General features: G+C 46.3%; 1 long non-coding RNA gene across 1 annotated transcript; it reads right to left on the minus strand.

The window, feature by feature from the left end:
• Window positions 1-14,493: 14,493 nt before the first annotated feature.
• LOC141991373 (uncharacterized) lies at window positions 14,494-26,700 on the minus strand. Its single transcript, XR_012640354.1, has 3 exons — window positions 26,682-26,700; window positions 23,531-23,630; window positions 14,494-14,617 (listed from the first exon to the last, which is right to left on the minus strand). It is a non-coding gene; the product is annotated as an uncharacterized LOC141991373 (long non-coding RNA).
• Window positions 26,701-27,384: the final 684 nt, after the last annotated feature.

The raw sequence follows: 27,384 nt of genomic DNA on the forward strand, positions 1-27,384 counted from the left end.
ACTATAGTATTCTGCGGGGCACGGGGGCCTGAGGCAAATTGCCCCACTTGACCCCCCACGTCTGGGTGGCCCTGCTGCTTGGCCCCAACAGGATCAGATCCCGGCATCCTTTACCTTTCCTACAATGCAGTATTCATGCTACTGCATCTCCTACATTCCTTTCTAGAAACAGTCATTTCATCCCCTTCTGAGAGAAAACCAAGTGCGTATCATAGCACAGAATGGGCCCAATTTGTGTATTCCAGAAGGCGAGGGAGTTTTGCCACTGATTTCAATGGCAGTCGGCGCAGGCCCTCAGACTCAGTTTATTGAAATTCCCTGCATCGAAGTCTTCATGGTTTTAATTGCTGCTCAGCATTTTAAATTATGTTTCTCCGCTTCCTTTTTCTTTTGTGTCAGGTGTGCTCGTACTATAGCTCGCTGCTGTCTTCTCCCTGGAACCTCTGGGTAGCGAGCTGTGACCTCTCCATTATAAATATTGTAATATTTTAAAACACATATTGTATGGTGCCATGATTGTGTGAATTTTTCATCTAGCCTGCAGCACTGAGAACTTGAGGCAACCAGAGTTATAATTTTTTTGTTCTATTGCCTAATAGAAAGGAACTAGAGAGGGCCAGCACTCTCTACTGGGACTCCCGGCGGCAGATGTGTTATTATACATATGTCATAAGGAACTGCTCCTTATCCTAACCAAGCAGATGGATACAATAAAGACAAACTTTCTAGTCATTATTTAGTTTCCTCAAATCTAAAATGCTGCAAATTCATATGCATCACAGAATGAATCCTCAGAATGTGGATGATGAGAGAAAAAAATCTTTCCCATCATACATATGTTCTCCCATGATGTTATTACAGAATAAATGCATTAGGCTGACATTTTACTGATATGATTTATCTCTAGTTTGCAAAGTCTCTCCTGAGTGGTAATATGAAAAAACACAGGAGGGGGACAAGGACAGAATTTGGGTTCAGATCCAGCTTTGTGAAACTTAAAAAAGACATCTTCATTTTGGCTCTTTCTCTCTGAGCCTCATTGCCCCTGCTTGCATTCTGGATGCATCCAAATTTCAGATATATGTGGATTGCACGGGCCAGAGATACTAGAGACCACTCTCCCGGACAGCCAGAAAGGTGTCCTATGTGACACCTGGGGAGTCCTTTTGCATAGGGTGGCATAAAGCCAGCCTAGCTACTTAGCACCGCCCCTTCCTGGTCCCGTGGCATACAGGGCGAGGTGAGGTGGGAAGGGGTGTGGTCAGAGCATGCTGTGCCCTGGCAATCCTGTGCTAGTAGGAGAGCCCTAGGGGCTATTGTTCCAGCATAAATTAGAGCAGCTCAAAGCAGACCCCAAGATCAGGGCAGATTAAAGACGTCTCAGAACTTCTTTCCCACCCCCATCCCTATCCCCTCTGCTCCTGTGCTGAGCGCAGCACGCCCCAACCCAGGGAGCTTGTGCTGTGTTGTTCACGAGCGCGCTAATACAAGTTACACGCGAGAGGAGCACACGTTCTTTCCACATTGGCAATGCTCCTCTCACCCCCAAATTGCCAAGTTCCCGCTGACTCCACGTTTGTTCCCTTGAGTTCGGCTCCCCTGAAAAATACGTTTTACCCAAGGTAACAGGAGTAAACCACAATATTTTCTGAACTGATCGGAAGCGAGGGGCGGATCTATGATTGAGTAATTCAGCTCTGCTGAGTGTGACCAACAGATACATTCACTGCCCACAGAAGGCTTATTGGTTGATCTGTTTGTACCCATCCACCCCACTGAATGCTCTTCATTTCTTATCCAGCTTCCTTATGGCTCTTCTCTGGGTAAGAAAGACACCTGTCAGTGATGTTATTTTGCAACAAATGATGCTATTTTCATGTGTGAAAAACCTCACTATAAAACAAGCATCTACTTTAAGCGAGGCACGTCACACATTGAGATAGCATCATTTGTGTGTCTCAGGTTATTGCTGTAGATATTTCACTGTGCACAGTTAATAGGCATCCTTAAGAAGAGCCTGTATGAAGTTCTGCACTAGCTGAAATCCTATCACCTTCAGGGTCTCTAACGGTAACAGCATGCTCATGAGGAGCTGGGAGGCGGAAATGGCCCACAAAGCCAACTCGCCTTTCTCTCTTTCAACACATTAGCATTACAGGTAGCAATAATACCTGCTGCAGTCTGAGAGCTTAGAACCCATGTTTGAATTGAAGGCAACACCAATAGTAAGTGGAAAGTAACTGAATCCAAATCATGTCCCTCTATTCTTTCATATGTGAATTCTGGTACTAGCTGTCTGTATATCTATCTATCTTAGGAACTTCTGAGCCCTTATCACCCTAAAGCCCCACAGCCTTGAGTGTATTTATACTCACAACACCCCTCTGAGGTAGGGAAGCACTATGATCCCCATGTTACAGATGGGGAACCGGGGCACAGAGACTAAGTGACTTTCCCAGGGTCACACAGGATGTTTGTGGCAGAGCAGGAACTGAATCCAGGTCTCCCACAGTGCAGGATAAGTGCTCTAACCATAGGACAATCCTACCTCTATATACACATGGAGACACAGTGTCTGCCCTGAACAGCTTCCAGTGTAAGGTACATTCTTCCTGTCTGAGACAGTCTCTGCTGGGCCCAGTGCTCACTGCTAATAGCCTCCTGATTCTCTGCCCCAGCAAGGGCAAAAGCAGTGTAGGGACTGCTCTTACTTGTGCCAGCTGGCAACAGTCCCTAAGAGAGCATCCACCAACTGAGGCTTGCTGTGATGTTGTATACTCTGGCCAGTACCCCTTTGTGCCCACAACATGCCCCTCCCAGTGCAGCACAAAGGGAACAAAACAAGCCAGAGCATCTGCCCCTTTGACTGCAGATGCAACGGAGTGAAGCTGAGACAATCTTCTCCTGGTATGCTCGGCTCTGCCCTTTCTGAATGGCAAAACAAATATTCCTGTTAGCTCTGGGGCTCCAACCAGCTGAACACCTGAAGATTATCAGAAGGTTCCCCATAGATTTAGCCTTCCCTTAGGAAGCAGAGTGGGCATCAGTGCTATGTTATTTGCCACTGAAGAAAAGCTCAAGTGTTGATTACAAAAATAAATAAAGCAATGACCATCTTTCCTACAGTTGCTGAACTGGAGTTCACAAAACCTTACACTCCCAGTGACAAAACCGGGGAACTTTAAATGCAAAGAGTGACTTTGGAGACAAACTATCCAGTTTTCTGCTCCTGAAAAGGTCCCCTGGGTGTTGTTTCAACCTTCTCAATTCTATGCCTCGGGATCTTCACAGGTGAGTGGTTAATTAATCCTAATCGCTGACATTTTTATAGCCTCTACTGTTTTAAAGGGCTGGCTGTATGGGGGCCTGAAGATGTAAGTGGCTAATGAACCCTCACTTCCCGTTCAAGTGAGCGAAGAGGGGAGGGGCCTTAGTGCAGGAGCTCACACATGAATTGCTTCACCACTGAGCTGAAGGGGGAGCAAAGTAAGGAGGTGAAGGCTGGCGAAGGAAGAGGAGATTCTGATCAAGCACACCAGGGCAGCCCCCTCCTCTTATGAAAAATGCAGGGAACTCAAAGGGCTGAACTGCCCGCTGATGTAAATCAGCACAGCTCTAAAATAGACATTGGTAGTTCCAGGTAAGATGCTGAGCAATACGTATTAACCTAAACTGTGACCGAAACGTGCATTACTTGTTTAAAAAAACAAAACAAAAAAGGTCGTTGAACTCCAGTTTGTGGTAAATGAGAAAGAAGCGTGGTTCTCATTCGTGGGAAATGTGGATATTTGCACTTGTGTCTGAGCATCTCAAGGCCCTTTTCATTTGCTGAACAGACACTTACAACTCTCTCGTGACGTCTCCTCCCATCCCCAATGTACGAGTGAAGAATTGGAGGCATAGAGGTGAGAGGCAAGGTGCCCAGGGCTGCATGGAAAGTCTGTGGCTGAACAGAGAACAGAACCCAGCTCTCCTGACTCCCAGTTCTGTACGTTAGCCGTAAAACAATGGTGTGCTTTAAATGTGCATGCATTTGAGCCAGGCTAGCTTTGGATTATCCATAAATAGTGCAAGAAAGGAAGTACACTTTCATTTTCAGGTGCAAGGTTCTCACCCCTGGGCTATGTCTGCATGGCAGCTGGGAGGTGTAATTCCTGGTGTGGGCAGACAGACATGCCCTAACTCTGCTCCAGCTAGCACCTAAAAAGAGCAGTCTGGCTGGGGTGGCATCGGTGGCAGCTCAGGCTAGACACCCAACTACATACCCAGTGGCGCTGTGTGGGATGGTACCCAGGTGGCCAGCCCAAGTCTCTCCCTGTGTCAGTGCAGCTACATTGCGATTTGTAGGCACTAGCTTGAGCAGGGTGTTTGTCTACCCGGACTGAGAATTATACCGCCCAGCTGTGGTGGAGATGTACCCTCACTCTCACGCTGGCCTTGAGCAAGTCACTTAGCATCTCTTAAAGTTTGGCCACCTGTAAAATGGGGAGAATGATTCTTAACTCACCAGGGCTTTGTGAGATTGAACTGATTTTGGCTAAGGGCTTTGACAAGGATGCCACCCATCTGGATTTTACCCCGACAGTCCGCTTTTTGGCTTCTGTGTCTGGGTGCCAATTAGGGTTGCCTTGTGTCCGGTTTTTGACAAAAATCTGGTCTAAAAGGGGACCTGTCAGTGTCCAGTCAGATGTACTGACTGGACACCAAAAGTCCAGTTACTGTGGGGCGGGGGAGGTGCTGGGTCATTAACCCGCGCCAGCCCCTGCTCAGGCAGGGCTGCCTCCTACCTGCAGACAGCCTCCTTAGGAATAGGTGGAGAAGGGATGGGGCCTCAAGAGAAGAGGTAGGATAGAGGGCAGGGCCTCAGGGGTCTGGTTACCTGCAATTATAAAGATGGCCACCCTAGCTTTGACGTTAGGGTGAAGGCTCCAATCCTGCACAGACTTAAACACATGCCTTATGTTAGGCATTTTAGGCTCAATTCTCATTCACCTGCCTTTAGCAGTGAAGTCAGTGAGATGTCTTGCAGCACCTGTGTAAGTCTTCGCAAGATCCACCAACCTCAGAGAGCAAATCACCCCTCTATAAAGGCCTAGCATCAGGCCTCTGCACCACTAGAGCTGTCAAAATGAGCTTAAGCAGAACTTGAGCATTCTATAGGTTTTGGGCAGGTCCCTCTGCACGTAGGTGAATTTCACCTTCACAGCTCATTATTTATATTACAAGGTATAGAGAGACACTGGCATAATACTGGGAACCTTCCCCTTTCCACGTCTTTCTACATGATGAATTCATGCCCTGTGTACCTTGTTTCCTTTCCTGGAAGTCTGTCTTGGAGAATGAGAAGGATTGAGATAGTACAGATCAAGCAAGTAAAAGCTAATTAAGGGCTTGAACCAACTTCCACTGCAGTCCTTGAGAAACGTGCCCCTTCTTGTGATGGGAGCTGGGTCCGGCCCAAGCTGAGAAGGGGCTGACTCTTATTATTATGACTGTTTAAAACTCTTTGATTTTGTTAACATCATCCCACCCACTTCCCAGGCAGTTCAGAGTCGTCTTCTGCCCTTGTGCATGCCTGCCGTAGCTCTTCACTACACATCTCTGTCCATGTTCCTTTGACCAAGACTGGGTAAGGGTTAGGCTCCAGAATTCCTTTTGCCTTCTCTGCCTCTCTTTAGAGGTGGTCTGTGTGAAACACCCACACAAAACTTATTTTTGTGTATTGGCGGGGGAGGGGTGCCTAGGAGCCCCTGTCTTGGACCAGGAGCTCCTAGGGCCAAGTGCTGTACAAACACAGAACAAAAAGACAGTCCCTGCCCCACAGAGTTCACAGTCTAAGAACCCCCTTCAATCCAGGGCACTGCAGAATCCCTCATTTTCCCCAAAGAGTTCTAAATACCCCATAGGGGTTGGAGCCTTCCCCAGGAGATGGTCTAGTGAGGAGATAAAAAGTTCTTTACGGATGCGGAATGACCCTCTTTCAAATGCGAAACTCAAATGCAGCCCTTCACAAATCATTTGGTCTGGCTGGGCCCAGTTTGTATTGGCCTCCACTTAAAAATCTTTTGTCTGTTTTCCCTTGGCCTCTGCTTAAAATTCTTTTGTCTCAGTTTTCCCTTGCCATGAAATAATGAGCTATTAATAGGCCTTAGACCGTCAGCCACACCCTGGGTTAACGCCAATAGATGGAAATGGGTGCTTGACCTGCTATCTCCCTTTCAAACTAAGTGTGGGAAAAGCTCATAGTAGAAAAACGAGATCCCCTCAGAAAAGAACCGCTTTAAACAACTACCCACCCACCTAGTTCCCTCTTCCAGGCCTTCTTTATACGGCTCTGTTTATGCAGCAACTGGGAGGTGTAATTACTGGCTTCGGTAGACGTGCACACACTAAAAATAGAACGAGGGCACAGGCAGTAGCTAAGGCTGGTTGCCCAAGGCTGCCTGAGATCCTAGGCACCTACTCGGGCTGCTAGCCTAAGCCCCTGCCCACGCGGCTATTTTTAGCACACTAGCTCAAGAAGAGCTAGCCCATGTACATCTACCCAAGCCGGGCATTACCCTTCCCAGCGGCGGTGTAGACATGCCCTCGATCAGAAAGACACAAAAGAGGGCACAACCCCATTCCCCGCCCCCCCTTTACAGATTATCATTAAGATTAAGTTCCTTTCACCCATCTAATGACTGTCCAGGTAAAAGTTACAGGACCCGCCGCACTTTTTGCGAGGAGCCAGGATTCGGGAATAAGTGACCGACTCTCAAGACAACTCTCTACCATCCAAAGCTGTGTGTGAAAGAGCGCTGAGTAGATAATGGCTGTGTTTTCCTACCTGCTGCAGCCAGTAATTAACTCATTTATTTCGAAAGCTCTTTGGGAGACACCGAGTATGAAAAATACAATAAGAAACCAAATTATATTCTGTTGATGTACATAATTCCCTGTACATCTGGATAAAAATATGGCCTGTAGCCTATATTACATTGCATCTGATTCTCATTAGGCACTTGCAATTCCTTCCTGATAAGGCTTTATTGCTGTTTCAGTGACATACGGAATTATAGTTGGGGCTGTTTACTTCTCAGACTGCTCTAGTTTGGTCATTGACTGGACATCCTGCTGTTGTATTGTAATATACTCTGCTCTTTGAGTAGATTCATATCCACGCAGTTTCTTGTAAGACCGCCCTCTTGGTTTGTAGTTTTAAATAAAGCTTAGATTCCCTGAACGTCATGACTTTGGCTGATCTGGCTTTATTTACAGTAACTGAGAACTGAGCACAAAAGAATCTAGAAAAGTGGAGTTTGAATTTGGCCTTCAGCCATATAGTTCCAGCGAGTTCAATAGAGCTATGCTGATTTTAACCAGCTGAAGAGTTGGTCCTCTCTGTCTGGAGCAGTGGGTCAGTTGTGAAAGTTAGCAACAGAAAATGAGTCAAATTGTGGGCTGGCTTACATCCCCTGTGACCTTATTGATTTCAGTGTGATGTAAATCAGCAAACAGTTGAAGCCTTTGTGTTTCAACTATTTATTTATTTAAAATACCTTTTGCATATCTATTTATTGATGTATTTTGGGGTCAAATCTCCAGGAGGTCTCATTTATTGCACACAAAAACCTCTCTTTGCCCATGCGATCTTATCCTCTTCCTGCACCACCTCTGCATATACCATCACCCATTCTGCACCAAAGCAGATTTTTGAATGTGCACAGCACAAGTGTACTTGCCAATTTCGCAGTTGAAATGAAGTAGCTGCAATGGGAATTTGGCTGAGTTGGTATTAGAATGTATGAAATGGTAAGGATTAATACTTCCTTCTCTTAGATCTGGATTTTACAGAATAAAATGAACACTTTTGGACACACAAAAAGCAGTCTTTAAGTTCTTTCATCCTCACCTTGTCAGAGAATATTGTCAAACATACCCCTTGATACAGATTAGAAACATTTCTCCAGGTGGTACTTCTGCTTGCAAAACAAAGATGTACCTTGATGCAGGAATCCCCACAGCTACCAGTGGTAAAACAAAGGAATCAAGACATGGCAAGCAATGCACTTCAACTAAATCTATCTAGGTACCGATCACTGACTATCATGGGGAGGAAATCACCCTAATCCAGAACCAAAATCAACAAAGTAGCTCCGGCTAAGAATTTCACAAGTGCTTGTGATGATGGGGATATCCATCTTTTTGGTGCCCGATTTTCAGTGAGTGTTGATGGCCCATCCTCTATAAATGAGGCACCTTTCAGGTTCGTCAACTGAGCCACCCCAAATCAGGACTAATTTTTTAAAATCTTAACCCGGATCTACATAAGGAGGATCTACAACAAGTCAGTCTGTCACTCTGTACTTTGGAATGGCCTGGGACAACTGTGAAAGACTCTCTTATTATGTATCAGACGTTTATCTAACGTGTGCTTGCCATGAGTGCTGGGGGGGTGAGGTAATACCAGAATGTTTGATGTACACGGTAACATTTTCAGTTGAAGAAAGGACATTTTGAAATTGTTTTTCATAAGGTTTTATGTGTCAGAGAGTTGGTGCTAACTTTGGTCTCCCTTCATTTTTAAGTTTTTTAAATCAAGATTGGATGTTCTTCCAAAAGATATGCTGTAGAAATTTTTTTCAGGGAGCTTCTGTTCCCTGTGTTACACAGGAGGTCAGACTAGAATTGGTCACAGTGGCCCCTTCGGGCCTGGGAAGCTATCAATCAATTGTAAATTCAGAATGTTCAAATGATGATAAATAGGAATGGACAAATTCTGTGCTGTCTCCCCCCGGGGAGATGCAGCAAAGACGGCAGCTCACGGGAAAGAGGGGGTGAGCAAAAGTGGCTTTCTACCAATTTTGTGCCATATGCCTCTTTGGCTGCTGGATGGGGCCAGTGCAACTGCTAGCATAGATTAGAGAAGTGCCAGGGACTGCTCTGATTTATGGCAACCTCACAAGGGCTGCCTAGGGACAAGGGTGGGGCGTAACTCCCATATTTGGAGAGGCTGGGCCTGAGCTTGGGAAGCCCCCTAGAAGTGTGAGGGGCCACTGTCACCCAGACTGTGGCCCTACCCCGGCTCCACCCCAAGGCCCGCCCCCACTCGGGCTCCTCCCTCCGAGGCTCCACCCACCCTTCACCCCCACTCCATCCGCTTGGCCCCTTCCCCGAGGGGCTCCCCCACCCGCACCTCTCTGCCCCCTCCCCGGAGGAGGACCCCCCACCGCTTGCACCTCTGCTGCGAAGAGGTGCGAGAGGCAGGCGGAGAGGGCCGCAGTGGAAGTGGTGGAGAAGTATGAGAGGTGGGGGGGGGCTGCAGGGGAAAGGGGCGGAGAAGTGGGAGTGGTGGGTGGGGGGCTTTGGGGGAAGAGGCAGAGCGGGGACGGGAAGAGAAGCAGCATGGGCAGGGCCAAGGGGGAAGAGCAAGACGTGGGAGTGGGGCCTGAGGGAGGAGTGTGGCGGGGCCATGGCCTGGGCACCCTTTTGGCAGAGTTCCAAAGGTGGCAGGCCAGTGGTGCGCCTCCAAAGGGAGGTGCAGTGCATCCTGTTTGGGGAGACTTAGCTTCCCCGGCCTATTATACCTGCCGCCCATGCCTATGGGCTATGCTGCAGCTCAGACTCCCCATACCACGCAGTGACATGGTAATCGCCTTCCTGCTCCCGATATACCCAGTGCTGTCCCACCCCAATCCCAGCCTCGGTAGCTGCATAGGGTCACTTACATCAGCCCTGCACTGTTTCTGTGCTGGTGGAATACTCCTTGGCCCCTTCCAGTTCCCTAGGGTTGCCAGGACTAGAATTTTGACTCGAACACCCGGTCGAAAAGGGACCCTGGTGGCTCCGGTCGGCACTGCCGACCGGGCCATTAAAAGTCCAATCAGCAGTGCAGCAGGGGCCCGGGGCTGCCCTAGCTCCATGCGGCTCCTGGAAGTGGCCATTGGGTCCCTGTGACCCCTAGGCGCATGGGTGGCCAGGGAGGCTCTGCGTGCTGCCCCTTCCCCAAGCGCCGGCTCTGCAGCTCTCATTGGCTGGGAACCGCAACCAATGGGAGGTGCAGAGGCGGCACCTGCAGATGCGAGGGCGGTGTGTGGAGCCTCACTGGCTGCCCATGCGTCTAGGGGCCGCAGGGACCTGACGGCCACTTCCTGGGAGCTGCAGTAAGCGCCGCCGGGAACATGCACCCCAAACCCCTGCCCCAGCCCAGAGACCCCCTCCCATACCCAAACTCCCTCCCACCCTACCCCCAACATCCTGACCCAGCCTGGAGCCCTCATCCCTGGCCTTACCACAGAGCCCACAACTCCAGCCGGAGCCCTCACCGCCGCACACCCCCCTTGCACTCCAACCCCCTGCCCCAGCCTGATGAAAGTGAGTGAGGGTGGGGGACAGTGAGCGACAGAGGGAGGAGGGATGGAGCAAGTGGGGGCAGGGCCTTGGAAAAGCGGTGGGGCAGGGGCAGGCCAAGGGGAAGGGGGCAGGGGTGGTCGGTTTTGTGTGATTAGAAAGTTGGCAACCCTATTCCTGAATGACCTCTATACACTACCAGAGCAGCACACCAGGGCCAGAGTTGGGCCTGTTAGAAGTGTAAAGCATTTCGAACTGGGTTAATGTGGCCAACAGGCTTTGGTGAATTTTCTTTCAGATTTTTAAACAATTCACTCCAGCTGGTTCAGACCCCTATTGTGTTTGCTGTCCATAGATACGCGGGCACAGGAGTTCAGGGGCAGAACTGGCAAATTTTGAACTTTCAAATATGAGTATTTATGCAGGAAACCTGATTGTAAGAGTTTGTCCAATTAGGGGACAGGAACATACGATGTTGTGACTTACATGTCCAGGTAAAAAAGCTCAAGCATAGAAATTTGAATAGCAAAGCCAAACTGTTTGTGAATGAACTACGGACCAAGAATTATGGGAAGAATTATTACATTTGAGATCATCGCAGTCTGTTTGTAACTTGGGAAAGGGGCAAATTTACTCACAACTAGAGTTATTTTGAACCAGAAAACCAAAATGTTTTGTTTTGACAAAAACAGGACATTTCCACAATTCTAAACTTTTTTCGAAAACAGTTTTTTTAGTTAAGAAATTTGTCAGAACTGACCCTTGCCCATGAAATGTTTTGGTTTCAATGATTCAGCACTTCTTGATGAAAAAATAGTTTTGTCAAAAATTCCTGACCAACTCTTGGAATAACTTGTGCATTACAAATTGCCCAGTTCTAAGACTGTTCTCCTTTGGGAGATGTCACAGCTCTTTCAGTTACATTAAGCCCTGGTCTACACTAGGAGTTGAGGTCGAATTTAGCAGCATTAAATCGATTTAACCCTGCACCCGTCCACACGACAAAGCCCTTTTTTTCGACTTAAAGGGCTCTTAAAATCGATTTCCTTACTCCACCCCTGACAATGGGATTAGTGCTGAAATCAGCCTTGCCGGGTCGAATTTGGGGTACTGTGGACGCAATTAGACGGTATTGGCCTCCGGGAGCTATCCCAGAGTGCTCCATTGTGACCGCTCTGGACAGCACTCTCAACTCAGATGCACTGGCCAGGTAGCCAGGAAAAGGCCCGCGAACTTTTGAATTTCAATTTCCTGTTTGGCCAGTGTGGCAAGCTGCAGGTGAGTGCAGAGCTCATCAGCAGAGGTGACTATGATGGAGTCCCAGAATCGCAGAAGAGCTCCGGCATGGACCGAATGGGAGGTATGGGATCTGATCACTGTATGGAGAGAGGAATTCGTGCTATCAGAACTATGTTCCAGTTTTCAAAATGCCAAAACATTTGTCAAAATCTCCCAGGGCATGAAGGACAGAGGCCATAACAGGGACCTGAAGCAATGCCGCGTGAAACTTAAGGAGCTGAGGCAAGCCTACCAGAAAACCAGAGAGGCAAATGGCTGCTCCGGGTCAGAGCCCCAAACATGCTGCTTCTATGATGAGCTGCATGCCATTTTAGGGGGTTCAGCCACCATGACCCCAGCCGTGTTGTTTGACTCCTTCAATGGAGATGGAGGCAACACGGAAGCAGGTTTTGGGGACAAGGAAGATGATGATGATAAGGTTATTGATAGCTCACAGCAAGCAAGTGGAGAAAGCGGTTTTCCCGACAGCCAGGAACTGTTTCTCACCCTGGACCTGGAGCCAGTACGCCCCGAACCCACCCAAGGCTGCCTCCCGGACCCGCCAGGGGGAGAAGGGACCTCCGGTGAGTGTACCTTTTAAAATAGTATACATAGTTTAAAAGCAAGCATGTTTAATGATTAATTTGCCCTAGCATTCGTGGCTCTCCTGGATGTACTCCCAAAGCCTTTGCAAAAAGTTTCTGGGGAGGGCAGCCTTATTCCGTCCACCATGGTAGGACACTTTACCACTCCAGGCCAGTAGCACGTACTTGGGAATCATTGTAGAACAAAGCATTGCAATGTATGTTTGCTGGCGTTCAAACAACATCCGTTCTTAATCTCTCTGTGTTATCCTCAGGAGAGTGATATCATTCATGGTCACCTGGTTGAAACAGGGTGCTTTTCTTAAGGGGACATTCAGAGTTGCCTGTTCCTGCTGCTCTGTTTGCCTGTGGCTGAACAGAAATATTCCCCGCTGTTAGCCATGGGGAGGGGAAGGGGGGGAGGCAAAATGCAACCTTGGAACGAAAGCACATGTGCTATATATGTAATCTTAACAGCAAGAGTGTACCCATTGTTCTATAAAATGTGTCTTTTAAAATACCACCGTCCCTTTTTTTTTTCTTCACCAGCTGCATGTGTTTCAAGGATCACAGGATCTTCTCCTTCCCAGAGGCTAGTGAAGATTAAAAGGCGAAAAAAACGCACTCACAATGAAATGTTCTCTGAGCTCATGCTGTCCTCCCACACTGACAGAGCACAGACGAATGCATGGAGGCAGACCATGTCAGAGTGCAGGAAAGCACAAAATGACCGGGAGGAGAGGTGGCGGGCTGAAGAGAGTAAGTGGCAGGCTGAAGAGAGGGCTGAAGCTGAAAGGTGGCGGCAGCATGATGAGAGGAGGCAGGACTCAATGCTGAGGCTGCTGGAGGATCAAACTAATATGCTCCAGCATATGGAGCTGCAGGAAAGGCAGCTGGAGCACAGACCGCCGCTACAGCCCCTGTGTAACCAACCGCCCTTCTCCCCAAGTTCCATAGCCTCCTCACCCAGACACCCAAGAACGCGGTGGGGGGACCTCCGGCCACCCAGCCACTCCACCCCCAAGGATTGCCCAAGCAACAGAAGGCTGGCATTCAATAAGTTTTAAAGTTTTAAACTTTTAAAGTGCTGTGTGGCCTTGTCCTTCCCTCCTCCACCACCCCTCCCGGTGCTTCTCTCCTCCACCACCCCTCCCAGGCTACCTTGGCAGTTATCCCCCTACTTGTGTGATGAATTAATAAAGAATGCATGAATGTGAAGCAACAATGACTTTATTGCCTCTGTAAGCGGTGATCGAAGGGAGGAGGGGAGGGTGGTTAGCTTACAGGAAAGTAGAGTGAACCAAGGGGAGGGGGGTTTCATCAAGGAGAAACAAACAGAACTTTCACACCGTAGCCTGGCCAGCCATGAAACTGGTTTTCAAAGCGTCTCTGATGCACACCGCACCCTCTTGTGCTCCTCTAACCACCCTGGTGTCTGGCTGCGCGTAACCAGCGGCCAGGCGATTTGCCTCAACCTCCCACCCTACCATAAACGTCTCCCCCTTGCTCTCACAGATATTGTGGAGCGCACAGCAAGCAGTAATAACAGTGGGAATATTGGTTTCGCTGAGGTCTAATCGAGTCAGTAAACTGCGCCAGCACACTTTTAAAAGTCCAAATGCACATTATACCACCATTCTGCACTTGCTCAGCCTGTAGTTGAACAGCTCCTGACTACTGTCGTTGCCTGTGTACGGCTTCATGAGCCATGGCACTAAGGGGTAGGCTGGGTCCCCAAGGATAACTATAGGCATTTCAACATCCCCAACGGTTATTTTCTGGTCTGGGTATAAAGTCCCTTCCTGCAGCTTTTGAAACAGACCAGAATTCCTGAAGATGCGAGCGTCATGTACCTTTCCCGGCCATCCCACGTTGATGTTGGTGAAACGTCCCTTGTAATTCACCAGTGCTTGCAGCACCATTGAAAAGTACCCCTTGCGGTTTATGTACTCGCCGGCTTGGTGCTCCGGTGCCAAGATAGGGATATGGGTTGCGTCTATGGCCCCACCACAGTTAGGGAATCCCATTGTAGCAAAGGCATCCATTATGACTTGTCACAAAGTTCCATGAAAGTGCCCTTACGCATGCGAAAGTTTTGCAGCCACTGGGAATCGTCCCAGACCGGCAACACTATGTGGTCCCACCAGTCTGTGCTTGTTTCCCGGGCTCAGAATTGGCGTTCCACCGCATGAACCTGCCCCATTAGCACCATGATGCCCACATTGCCAGGGCCTGTGCTTTGAGAGAAGTCTGTGTCCATGTCCTCATCACTCTCGTCACCGCGCTGATGTCGCCTACTCGCCCGGTTTCACTTTGCCAGGTTCTGGTGCTGCATATACTGCTGGATGATGCGCATGGTGTTTAATGTTCTCCTAATTGCCAAAGTGATCTGAGTGGGCTCCATGCTTGCCGTGGTATGGCGTCTGCACAGAAAAAAGGCGTGGAACAATTGTCTGCCTTTGCTCTGACGGAGGGAGGGGCGACTGACGACATGGCTTACAGGGTTGGCTTACAGGGAATTAAAAATCAACAAAGGGGGTGGCTTTACATCAAGGAGAAACAAAAACAACTATCACACAGACTGGCCCCCTCAAGGATTGAACTCAAACCCCTGGGTTTAGCAGGCCAATGCTCAACCCAGTAAGCTATCCCTCTCTCTAGTATTTCAGGCAGGACTGAATCTCCATTAAAGTATTCAAGGTGCCACTGACAGACCTCACCAAAACGATTGTCGGCCGTTGATTTCACGGAGGGAAGGAGGGAGGGAGGGACGGGGGAGCAAATGAATACAAAACAAATCTGGTCTATTTCTTGTTTTGATCCACTCCATCTATCTTTTACATCTTTGGCTGGCAGCAGACGGTGCAGTAGGACTGCAAGCCATCCACATCTCCTGGCTGCTCTGCAGAAGATGGTACAATAGGACTGCCTGCAGGACTAAAGAGATTGACCTGGTCGAGTCACTCCTAATTTAGTCCCTGCACCCATGTCTGCCCAGGTGCTCCTGACCGACCTTACCGAGGTGGCCAGGAGCACCTTGGACACAATGAGGATGGTTTTCAGGCCTCTTGCACCATCCGCTGCCACAAGGCAATGGGTTGCTGCTGTTGTGTAGCAATGCAGTACCGTATCTGCCAGCACCCAGGAGACATACGGTGATGGTGAGCTGAGCTGGCTCCATGCTTGCCGTGGTATGGCGTCTGCGCAGGTAACTCAGGAAAAAAGGCGTGAAACGATTGTCTGCCGTTGCTTTCACAGGGGGAGGGAGGGAGGGCCTGACGACATGTACCCAGAACTACCCATGACAATGGTTTTTGCCCCATCAGGCATTGGGATCTCAACCCAGAATTCCAATGGGCAGAGGAGACTGCGGGAACTGTGGGATAGCTACCCACAGTGCAACACTCCAGAAGTCGACACTAGCCTTGGTACTGTGGAAGCACTCCGCTGAGTTAATGCACTTAGAGCATTTTGTGTGGGGACACACACGATCGACTATATAAAAACGATTTCTAAAAAAACGACTTCTATAAATTCGACCTAATTTCATAGTGTAGACATACCCTAAGTGAAATAACAGTAATAGAAAAGATTGAAAAAGCACTCACGCAATGGCAGACTGAGAAGATAGGATTTCAGTCAACTCTAAAAACTGGTATTGAGTGACTCAGTTTCTGATTACAAAAGGCAGTGAGTAACACAAGCAGGATTCATAAAATGAGAAGATTCCCTAACCCCCAAAAATTTCATGTGAACTGAGTGAACAGTTAACCCCTGGAGGTGAGGACCATATGACACAATGAAGGAGAATCAGGAACTAATTTGACCAGAAATCAGGACATATCTAATGGAAGAGCCATAAATGTCCACTTGCGCATATAATCATAAAATAAACAATGGTTGGAATTTATTAATGTTGATATTGACTTTGCTGTGCAAAGGGAAAATACTGGTCATTCTGGATCATGTGAAGGGTGTAGGAATAGCAGAGAAACACTAAAGACATCTCATTGACTCTGCTCTGGAAAGCATTTTGATTTTGTTGATTATGTCCGAATTGTTTTTTAGCATCTCAAAATGGAAAAGTGCAGACTTCATCTGAGCGAAGATGCACAGTCGAACAGCTGTTAATAGCCATTTCTTTGAATGTAGCTATCCTTAGGGTCAGAAGGGAATACCTTATACTGAGAAGGAACCTCACTGACTTCAGTAAGAGTTCTCATGGAGCAGGGTCCAGCTCAACACGAGTAAGGGTCAGAATCAGAATAATTCTTACCTCACCCTGCTTCTTGTGCATAATTTGCTCCTCCTCCATGTTGTCTATTTTAATACCCTCCTTCCCCAGAGAGCCTACAAACATCCCAGGTAAAGAGGTCTGAATAAAGTCCCTTTCGGAGTCCATCAGCACCACTTGCTAATTATCCAGAGGGTCACTGCTGTTAGCAGTGTTCCATCCTCACCCAAAATTTTACCATAGGAAGCTGGGATTCAAATCTAGGTCTCCCATGACGCCTGGGCCCTTCACCTTTATTTCCTTCTAATATATACTTTTTTTTATTATATGCCTGATTACTATCTAGCTTGCTCTGGCATAAGAGGCTTGAGAAAGGTGATTAGCAATTTTTGATTGCTTCTTTGATTAAGGTAAATTAGGAAATGCTTTAACTAATGTCACGAAAGCCTTTGAAAGGGTGAATCATACTTTATTGCTTTCAACTTGCTAAAATTAGCCTACCACAAAAGGTAGTTGGCGGAAAAAACATAACATTTTAAAGAAAGGATAATATTTCCTTCTTTCAAAGCACTTTTCATTCCAAGATCTCAAAGCACTTTAATTAGAGGCTATTAATTTAATTAGGCCTCTGAATAACCCTGCAATGGAGACAAGTATTCCATCACTGGAGAAGATGTGTAAACTGTGACAAAGGGCCAAATTCATTGTTACCCTGAAGCCTCTTTGTGCCAGCTAGGCTGGGGCATAAGGAAGATTTAACCTCCCCTGGGGAATGGTATGCTACCTCTGCAGTAGCGCCAGCCACAAGGGGCATTCTGCAAAAGGCTGAGGTAGGCTATGTGTGGACACGAGGAAAGAGGGGCATGGTCAGGGTGGCCTTGTACTCTGGTAATTCTGTACCACTCCAAAGCCCCAGAGGGGCTCTTATGACAGGGGAGCAAGTTAGGGCCGAACTGGAGATGACTCGGGGTCAAAGAACAGTTGAGTGACTTGTCCTTGGCTCCAGTGACTTAACTGGGATGGTACAAGGCGTAACTCAGTGTCGGATTTGGCCCTACGGCTACGTAAAATGTAACGGGGGAAATATAAGCTGCATTTATTTTCATCTCAGCCAAGTCTTCTGAGGAAGAAAGCTGATTTTGGGAGGGGAATCTCATGAGCAGGTTGTATGGCTGATCTTGAGACCCGATCCCTGCACTCCAACAGCCCCTGGGTACAGCTAACAATTTAAAACATGTACCAGCATGCCAGGCAAGCCCTTCCTCTCTTCCTGTGGCACAGCCTTCTGTCACATCCCAGGGCAGACCTGCCAAGACAGATAGCCGGATTGCTAACACAGTAGGTGCCATTTTATAGAGAAGCCTAGCAGTGTACTAATTAAAGGCCTAAACACAAAAAAGGATCCTGCCAGGGGAAAAGGGGTTATCATTAAGAAACGACATTTCTGATAAAAGGAAAGCAGTTGATTTAGCAAACAGTTAAGTATGATAATGCCATTACAGATGGCAACAGAGACCAAGAACTCACGTCCTACTGATGGGGAGTTATGTGTGTAACTCTCCTGATTGGAGCAGGTGAAATTCATGGCAGCAAGGAGCACCTACACGTGGCTTTTTGCATTACGGGTACCTAATGTCAAGGGCTTAATTTATTCTAGTTGTGAACTTTCCATAACATTATTAGGTTTGGTGTCCTAATTAACCTGGAGTAACCCCTGTTCAATTATCAGGGGAAAAGGGACCTGCTTATCCTGAAGCTAATACACCTGCCTTTTATCACTCTCCTATAGCCGTTTGGCCTGACCCCATCACAATACAAATTGGATAATTATGTTCAGTAAATCATAGCCTTTCCAATGATATCTCACAAGGCCCATCTTGCATAAAACACCTTAGTTATGCCATATTCACATCATAACCATATTTCTTTGAAGAATATGGGATGTAGCATCACACCAACGTTTAGCTGAGCAAAGACGAAACATGGCTCCGGGACTAGGCCTCACTGTCAGAAGCTCCATGTGCCTGGTGACATATGCTCAAGATGTTTAAAACAAGGTAATTTATTGTAGTATATGATGACTATATAGTGATTACCCAGTGTCCCCAGTCACTCAGTCATGTCAGGTGGCTCCTCTGAGAAACCTTTCCTGTTTAAACATACACGTTCTCTGTGAAGAAAGCTGCACAGCGTTCTCTTGCTGGGAAAGAGAACATTCTTGCTTCAACACAAGTCTCTCTTCAACTAACAGTCTGAGAAATAGACTACTTAGAAGTTAACTACCCTATCACATCCACAGGTATACAGGGATGGATTCTGAAACCCTTACCCTGAGTAGCACCCTCCTCAGATATCAGTGGGATTTCTCCCAGAGTAGAGTACCGGAATCTTGTCCTAATGTAACATGTCTACAAGATGTGTTGTTCCTTCAGTACACACAACAAATGAAACAAATCAGTGGATTCATGCCAGGGATCAGTTTGGCGTAGCCAATCTAGAAAATGAGATCCCAAATGGTATAGATTTACTAGATGAAGGTAAAACTGGTAACTACAAAGCAAAATTGAGGATTTTCATTTAGGGTCTTACAGGGCTCGCTTGTTAGTCTCGGTCACTGTGGCCTGAATAGCTGTTGTGTGTAAGTACACATGTATATTTTAACAATGAGCTTTCTGAGGCTGCAGTCCTTACGAAGGCTTTGAAATGAGTGGGAGTTTTGCCTGAGTAATAAGGGTGCTGAACAGGGCTCAGAAACTCAGAATATGCAGGGATGGGTAGAGAAATCTTTCTGGATTCATTATATGTTCATTAGCAAATATCCCACGGGTGGAACGTGATTCATTAAAAACTAAAGAATGCCCTGGGTTTTGCTAGAATGTAGGATTTTGTTGCACTCAGGGCACTTTATGTGAAACAGATGCACAGTCTATAAATCAGCATATCCTGCAGTAAGGATAGACTGCATTTTCTGTATAAATTAGCGTTCACTCTGGAGGTAAATGCTGCAGATGAAAACATGGCCGGTCTTCTCAAAATCACTGATCATCATTTTGGAGGTGCAACAATGGGGAGATGGTCAAAAAGCCCCCTAGAGGTTCCCCACATAAACTAATAGTTTAGTACAAGATGGGACAGTAAGAATACTTGAAACTTATAACCACCATCACCACTTGTGTTTCTTCAGGTTCCTATTAAGTCAAATTCTTTCAAGTGCAAGCCTCAAAAAAGAAAACAAATTAAAATCTTTCTTCAAGATCATAGTAGCAGCAAATCAGTTTGACGACAAAAAAAAAAAAAAGGTACAGCAAAGACATTAATCAGTGATCCATTTTCTAGTGCAGGGCACCATTTACAGTGACATTGCTCAGAGACACAGCTGAGAAAGCAGTGTGACTTGGCAGTAAGGAAGAATATTCTGTTTGAGAAGTGCTAGAATTTGTATATAAAAAGACAAAGTGTGTGTCTTTATATATATATATTTTCCTTGCCTTTATATATATATTTTAAAATGTAGCTTTTCCTTGCCTTTACCCATGCTGCTTTAAGTGGCTTTCTGAAAACTGCCATTGTGGTATTGAATATGTTCACTACCTAAAGCCCACTAAGGAGAAGTTGCATCCTACTACATGAAGTCATTCAGGAATTCTCTGAATGGAATAGGCCTTCATTTGTATCCCATCTAAAAATTGCTTAAGGTGTAGATGAAAAAATATAAGTATAGTTATTCTACATGTAGTTCACGGATAAAACTGCAGTTCATTTATGACCGTTGACAAATCTATAATGGGCAATGTAAGTGTATTACTAAATGATTAAACTGGAGGTTCTCTTCCTCTAGCTATCAGGCTGTATGAACATTAAATTACCCACTGATTAAAGTAATCTACTGAAGTTTCCTGCCAGTTCAGAAGTATAGCCAAAATGTCCTTTTCCACTGTATTTAGAGATTGTATTTAAAAAGCCATCTGCCTTGTGGCAGATACAGTTTTCGCTCACTATCATTTACTCAGACTCAATAAAATATGAATCCTGTGGATTTAAAGTTGATTAAAGGGTACTCTTGTTTTTAAACCTCACAAATGGCATGCATGCATAGGCCTCTGTTAATGGGATTCAGGAGGTATCAAACTACACATTCTTTGAGTCAGGAGTGAAATCAGTGCTGGGTACATGGTTGAGTTATAATGGATTCAATGTGACTCAAACTTTAATTACGTTTTTCATTACGTTACTGGCTTTTCTGTGTCTGGGTATTCCATTGTGCAGAAAGTTTTAAACATCACAAGGATCTCATTTATTGATGTCTTTATAATGTAATAGATCTCAAAAGCATTTTCCATTATCTGGGAAGAGCTGTGCAATGTGAGACAGGGACAGAGTTGCAATGACCAGATTGGCAAGGTGGGTGAGGTAATATCTTTAGTTGGACCAACTTCAGTCCCAGACTGCAAGGACCAGTCCCAGAAGGGGCGTGTGTGCGCGTGTGTTGACGTTAGATGAATAAACTGAAAGTGACCAGTCTGAAATCTGTTTGTAGCATTGTAGCCACGTTGGTCCCAGGTTGAGGGGCCCTGGAACGGGGGGGGCCAGCACCACTTTTTACCAGCTATAAGGATGAACGACGGGGGAGGGGGCAGAGAGGAGTGAGTGGGGGCAGGGTCTTGGGGAGAAGAGGTGGTGTAAGGGTGGGGCCTCGGGGAGAAGGGGCAGTGCAGGGGGTGGGGCCATAGTTCGGGTGCCCGTGACCCCTGCTTTTAAAGAGCTTCCGTTGGCTCCTGCCCAGGATATTAGAGAGACAAGGGGGTGGGGTGGGGGGGGGGGAGGTAATATCTTTAGTTGGACCCAACTTCTGTTGGTGAGAGAAACACGCTTTTGAGCTTTAGGTCATGAAGAAGAGTTCTGTGTAGCTTGGAAGTGTGTCTCTTTCACCAGCAGAAGTTGGTCCAATTAAAGATATTACCTCACCCAGCCTCTCTCTCTTTAATATCATGGGGCCAACACAGCTGCAAACACCTAGCTTTTGCCATCGGGGTCTGAAACAGAGAAGAGATCCATTAATTCGACCCTTAGACCTCCTTACTTTTAATTTTAGGGGTTTCAGTAAAAAAGTAATAAGCCCTGTCACAGGCATCAGTTTCCTCCTTTCCCTGAGAGTACTCAGCCCCGGGCCCTGTCCCCACTTCACCCGTTCCCCAAAGACCCCATCTCCGCACGGTCTCTTCTCGCTAAGTTCCACCCCCTCCCCTGAGTGCGCTTTGTCCGTGCTCCACCCCTCTCCCCCAGCGCCTCCTGCACGCCGCAGAACAGCTGATCACGGCGGGCAGGAGGCACTGGGGGAAATGGAGGAGCTGGCTGCCAGTGGGTGCTGAATACCCAGTTATTTTTTTCCGTGGGTGCTCCAGCCCTAGAGCACCCACAGAGTCAGCGCCTATGAACCCAGAATAAATACATAGGTAGATCCTAACAACCTTTGGCCATGCCCATCTCTAATAACTATCCCACTCATACATACATTAGAGAAACATCAATGCCAAGCCTTAGAAGTAGACTGCAGAATGAACTGAAGCTCTCCTTGATCTTCCATGACAACACTCAGCCTCAACTAGCAGACCAGCCTAAACACCAGACTTGGGCTTTCCATTTGACCAACTACATTTGAGATCTGGGTTGTTAACAATACAATATTTCAACTTATTAATATCCCTTTAACAATTCTTTCATAACAGGCCTCATACCAAGTCCAAATCCTCAACTGGTGTAAATTGACTTCAGCTGGTATCAATCTGTGTAGTCCTGTGGGTTACTCTGCCTCAGTTTACTCTTGTGTAAACTAAGGATAGCCACACTCTGCTACCTCACACTACTCTCCTACCTCACACTACTACCTCATTACTAAATTTAGGTCTGTACAGTGTTTTGGGATCCTAAGATCAAAGAATGGTCTCCTAAGACTTGCGATTACATTTGTAATCAATTGCTTCAGCAGCTTGGGGTCAAATTCTGCTCCTTTACACTGGCATAACACAGCAGACTTCGGCCCACTTCAATTTGAGTGAACTAGCAAAGTGAAGTAGAAGAGTTATTAAATAATGCAAAAAGAACAGGATTACTTGTGGCACCTTAGAGACTAACACATTTATTAGTGCATAAACTTTTGTGGGCTACAGCCCCTTCACTGGATGCACAGAATGGAACATACAGTAAGTATATATATATACATACATTATATATATATATATATATATACACATACACACACACACACACACAGAGAAGGTGGAAGTTGCCATACTAACTGTAAGTGGCTAATTAAGACGAGCTATTATCAGCAGGAGAAAAAAACTTTTGTAGTGATAATCAAGATGGCCCATTTAGACAGTTGACAAGAAGGTGTGAGGATACTTAACATGGGGAAATAGATTCAATGTGTGAAATGACCCAGCCACTCCCAGTCTCTCTTCAAACCCAAGTTAATGGTATCTAGTTTGCAGTGGTTCTCAATTTTTCCCATACTGGGCCTCCCAAAACCTCTTCTGCTCCCATCTAGCTGGGACTTCCATCTCATTTCGCATTATGGGAGGGCAAGGGGGTCAATACCTCCAATCTGAGAACCCCTACAATAGTTCATACTCGGAGTCAGTATTTCAAATCTTTTTTCCCAGCCGTAGCTGAAGATACTGCTACAACATGGCCTAACTGCTCAGACATTTGCTCTAAAAAGACCTTAGCTCAGCAAAAAAGGAAGACCACCATGACATTTTATATGTCCTTAACCAGGAAAAAAATAATAATCACATGTTTTAAAAAAGCTATTTTATCAACAAAACTCCCATTCACATTCAAGCTGGTAGCCATTTTAAATGTCACCCAGTGCAAGCCAAAATGGGTGAGATATTAAAATCCACATATCAAGACTTAGATTGAAAGCGTCAGCTGAAACTTAAGCATTTACAGCATAACACTTTTATTCCATGTTTTCCCACTGTGGATTTTATCTGCATGCTATTGATCTCTGTTCAGTGCAAGGATCTAGGCAGCAGACACATATGGGGAAGAACCATCACCACAGCCATGCTGCAGGTTGTCTATCTCCCGTACTCACCTAGAAAGCTGGTAAGTGTTTCAGCGTTGTGGGTAGATTTAGTTCTTGTGCACTACTTCCATCATTCAGCAGCAGAAAGGAGACGTGGGAACGGATGTGCCTGAAAATGATGACATTGCCTGAGAAAAAGAGGGACACAGAAGCGAAACCCCAAACAGACTTTCCTTTAGTTCCGGCAGACCTTGCTACATGGACATCTAGGACACCCAGATGCATCACGGGGCATTACGGGTACCAGAGAAATCCCATTGAGTGGGATACTATAAGATGGCCTGGCACAACAGGCTATTCAGGCACTTACCACTCTTCAGCTCCTCTGTGAACGGGGTATGCTTTAGTGAGAAACTGAACTGCTTGGCGTGTTTAAAGTAAGGGCAACAATAAACACCCCAGCAAACTCAATACTGACAAACACAAAAGAGCCAAAACTCTTGCCGTGGACTGTCCCAGCCGAAACCAGCCTTGAGTCATCGCATTTGTTAAACGGCACGATTCTCTTTTGCTCCATGATTAAAACTGTACTTCCCTTCCACGCGGATGGCTTGTTTTACCCTATTTCCGTCCGTCACATTGCATCCTGCTGTAAATGGTGCCTTGGGACTCTCAAAGCACATCAGTAGCAATCCTGTTTCCTGGCTTGGAATTAGCAGTGATACATGATGTAGTGTCCCCATTAACATACTGCAGTCTGCATCAAGAATGCACGTTCTTCTCGATTGCTCTGTCTTGGACTCTAAAAACTCAACTGCCATATTTTAACAGAGAGTTAATTAAGCAATAATCCCTGAAAAAAACCCTCATTACCAGCCATTTTCATTAAGCAATTTGTTTGCGAGCAGCTCAGGGTGTTAGTGCTATCATTAACTCTGTTCACTGGTTTACAACAGCCACTGTTTATTTATCAAATAAAAGTAACAACCACAGAGCTCAACAATATAAGGACTTTTCCTTTGTATGCTGTATATTACAGGAACATGCAATGTTAATACAAACCTGGGGCTGCGGTAGGAATGGATTATCACATGTGGATTATTATGTTTTCTTGATGTGGTTTTGGGGGGAGGTTTGTTGCAAATGGTACAAAAGAAACAGTCATTAGTAAGAACACAGGATTTGCTATCCCAAATTAGATCATTATCCTGTCTTATCCACTGTTCTGCCTTCAGCAGTGGCCAAAACCTGGCACTGTACTCTAGAAAGGGGAAATCCCTATAATGCCTGTAGCCAATTGTTCTGCGCTGCACGTGATGGTATAGAAGGCAGTTCCTTCATGAATCCTGCTGATATCCTCTTCCACCCTAAAGCACAATATTTGAATATCCCAGCTAATTGCAGATCTAGAAATTGTTCATGAAATTTCATCAGACCCTTTTAAAGTTAAGATATCAAGTAATCTATAGTAAAATATAACACCACAAAATAAAATAACAGTATGAAGAGAGTTAGCTGTTTGTCATAGTTTTTAAAACTCAGATGCTATAGTGGACATAAAAAGAGAGATCTCCTTTAAGTTGCACTGTCCCATTAGAGGTAATGGGTCACCTACAAAGCCCAAATGAATGACCATCTTTGCCCTGACATCAAATCAGGATCAGGCCTTATATGAAGGGGTGGTGACTTTTTATTCCTTTAAGTTTAATCAAGTGACCCCTCTCACCTTACAGGACTGGGTAAGAATGAGAAACTGATGAGTTTTTACTAAGTCCTCCTGATCTTTTATGCCTCGGCCAAGTCCCTTAGAACACTGCAACAGAGAGCCAGAGAAATCAGCATCAAGTCATGTCTTATATGAATGATTGGTGGGATGGTTTTTAAAAGTTTTCAGAGCTACTTAGGGGCTGATCCTGGGGGCTGCTGAGCAGCCTAAATTCCCGCTGTAGGCAACAGGAGACGAGGGCATGCGCTACTTCTGAGGAAGACTGTACCCTAAACGGGAGGAAATCATAAGGAGAGAGACATGCTGCCAGACACAGAACAACAGATACAAAATAAGGTGTGTGGGCGCACATGAGCAGAATACAAAGCAATGTAGCCCTGGAGAGGGAATAGACTTAGGAGTTATGGTATAAAACTCTCTGTCATAGGGGGTGCCCCCATCCAGATCAACCTCCTGTGGCAGGCTGTGTCGTGTCCCTTTAGACTGTTGCTCTAATTCCCTGGGCCACTTCTCCATGGCTCCAGCACCTTCTTCACCCTTACCTCAGGGCCTTGTCCTGGTGGAGTCCCAGCAGCCAGCCCAGAGCACCTTTAAGTTCCCTAAGCACTGTTCTGTCCAAGGTCCTGTAGCTCCCTCAGCCTGATCACACCCTCCACTCTCTTCCAGCTCCAGCAAGGAACTGCTCTCATGCTGGCCCCTGCAGGTCTTCTTATACTAGCCTGCTGGGTCCCGATTGGCTGTGTCCCACACAGCCGCTCTAGGCAGCATGGAGGACCTCTCTATTGCCCTTTTCTGGGGCGGGGTGTGGCAGGGCCATGAGATCTCCAGTAGGGCACCTCCAGGCCTAGTCCATCATGTCACAGTTACCAAGTATAATAGGACTACATCCAAGGATCAGGTCTGCAGGACCCGGTCACAATTTTCTAAGCTATCCATGCTGTGACAGGTTGGACCCCCTCTCTGGGGTGCCACCTACTGCACTGCGGTCCCACTGAGCCCACCTGTCCCACCAGCCTGGGTTCCCCCCACTCTGTGCTGCTGTGACAGGCTTTCAAGCCCCCTTCTAGCACACACACAGGCAGGGACACACCCAACTGTAGAATCACATAGGGTCTGCAATCAGCTCTGTGTGGGAAGACTCAGCCCGGCTTATTGCCCAGTACTTTGGTGCACACACCCTCTGGGGTGTAAACCCAAAATTATATTGTCTTGCACTGTATAGAGATTTATACAGCATAAGCTCATGAAATTCGCTTCCTCCCTCAATGTGGAGGAAGATATGCACAGCTTTTTGCCCCCTCCCTCCTGTTACAAATTATGCAAACTGGGTTTTGGAATAAACAAGGAACAAGTTTATTAACTACAAAAGGTGAATTTTAAGCGATTATAAGGGATAGAAAACAGATCAAAGCAGATTACTGAGCAAATAAAACAAAACTCGCAAACTAAGCTTAATACACTAAGGAATACTGGCTACAAATAATGATTTCTCACCTTAAATGTTGTTCCAAGCAGGTTGCAGAGTTTCTTGAAGGTAAACTGCACTGCTTGCAGTTTAGATCTCCAGGGATTCCTCTTACAGGCTGACTTTTCTCAGCTGGACTCAGCTCCTGCCTCCCCCAGCTTAGTTCCTTTGTTCCTTTAGGTGTTTTCAGCAGTCTTCCTTCTTGGGCGGGAGGCAGTGGAGAAGAGCCTAGATTAACGCAGTCCCCAGCCTTAAATAAGATTTACATTTGATGGGAACCTTTTGTTTACTAGTTTGACCCCACCCGCTTCCAGTGGAAAAATCCCAGCTCAAGATAATGTCCTGTACCAGGTGACATGATCACATGACCTTATAGTGTCAAAGCAGCATCCTAGGAAGCTTCTCAGGAAGGAGGAAGATTAGTATTTTCAAAGTCCCATTGTCCTTCCTAATGGCCCATCCAGGTTCATTGCATACTTTCTGGGGGGCGTTCCCCAAGTACACACACAGTTGTAGTTGTTACATAGTCAATATTCCTAACTTCAGATATAGGAATGATGCATGCATACAGATTGGATAATCACATTCAGTAACTCATAATGATTTCAATGATACCTCACATGACCCATCTTGCCTAAAACATGTCATTATGCCATATTCATATCATAACACTATTTCTATGAAAAATATGGGACGTAATGTCACACATGCCTTCTTGTGTATTTGAAATGT

This window comes from Natator depressus, chromosome 7 (assembly GCF_965152275.1).
Source record: "Natator depressus isolate rNatDep1 chromosome 7, rNatDep2.hap1, whole genome shotgun sequence".
Lineage (NCBI taxonomy): Eukaryota > Metazoa > Chordata > Testudines > Cheloniidae > Natator > Natator depressus.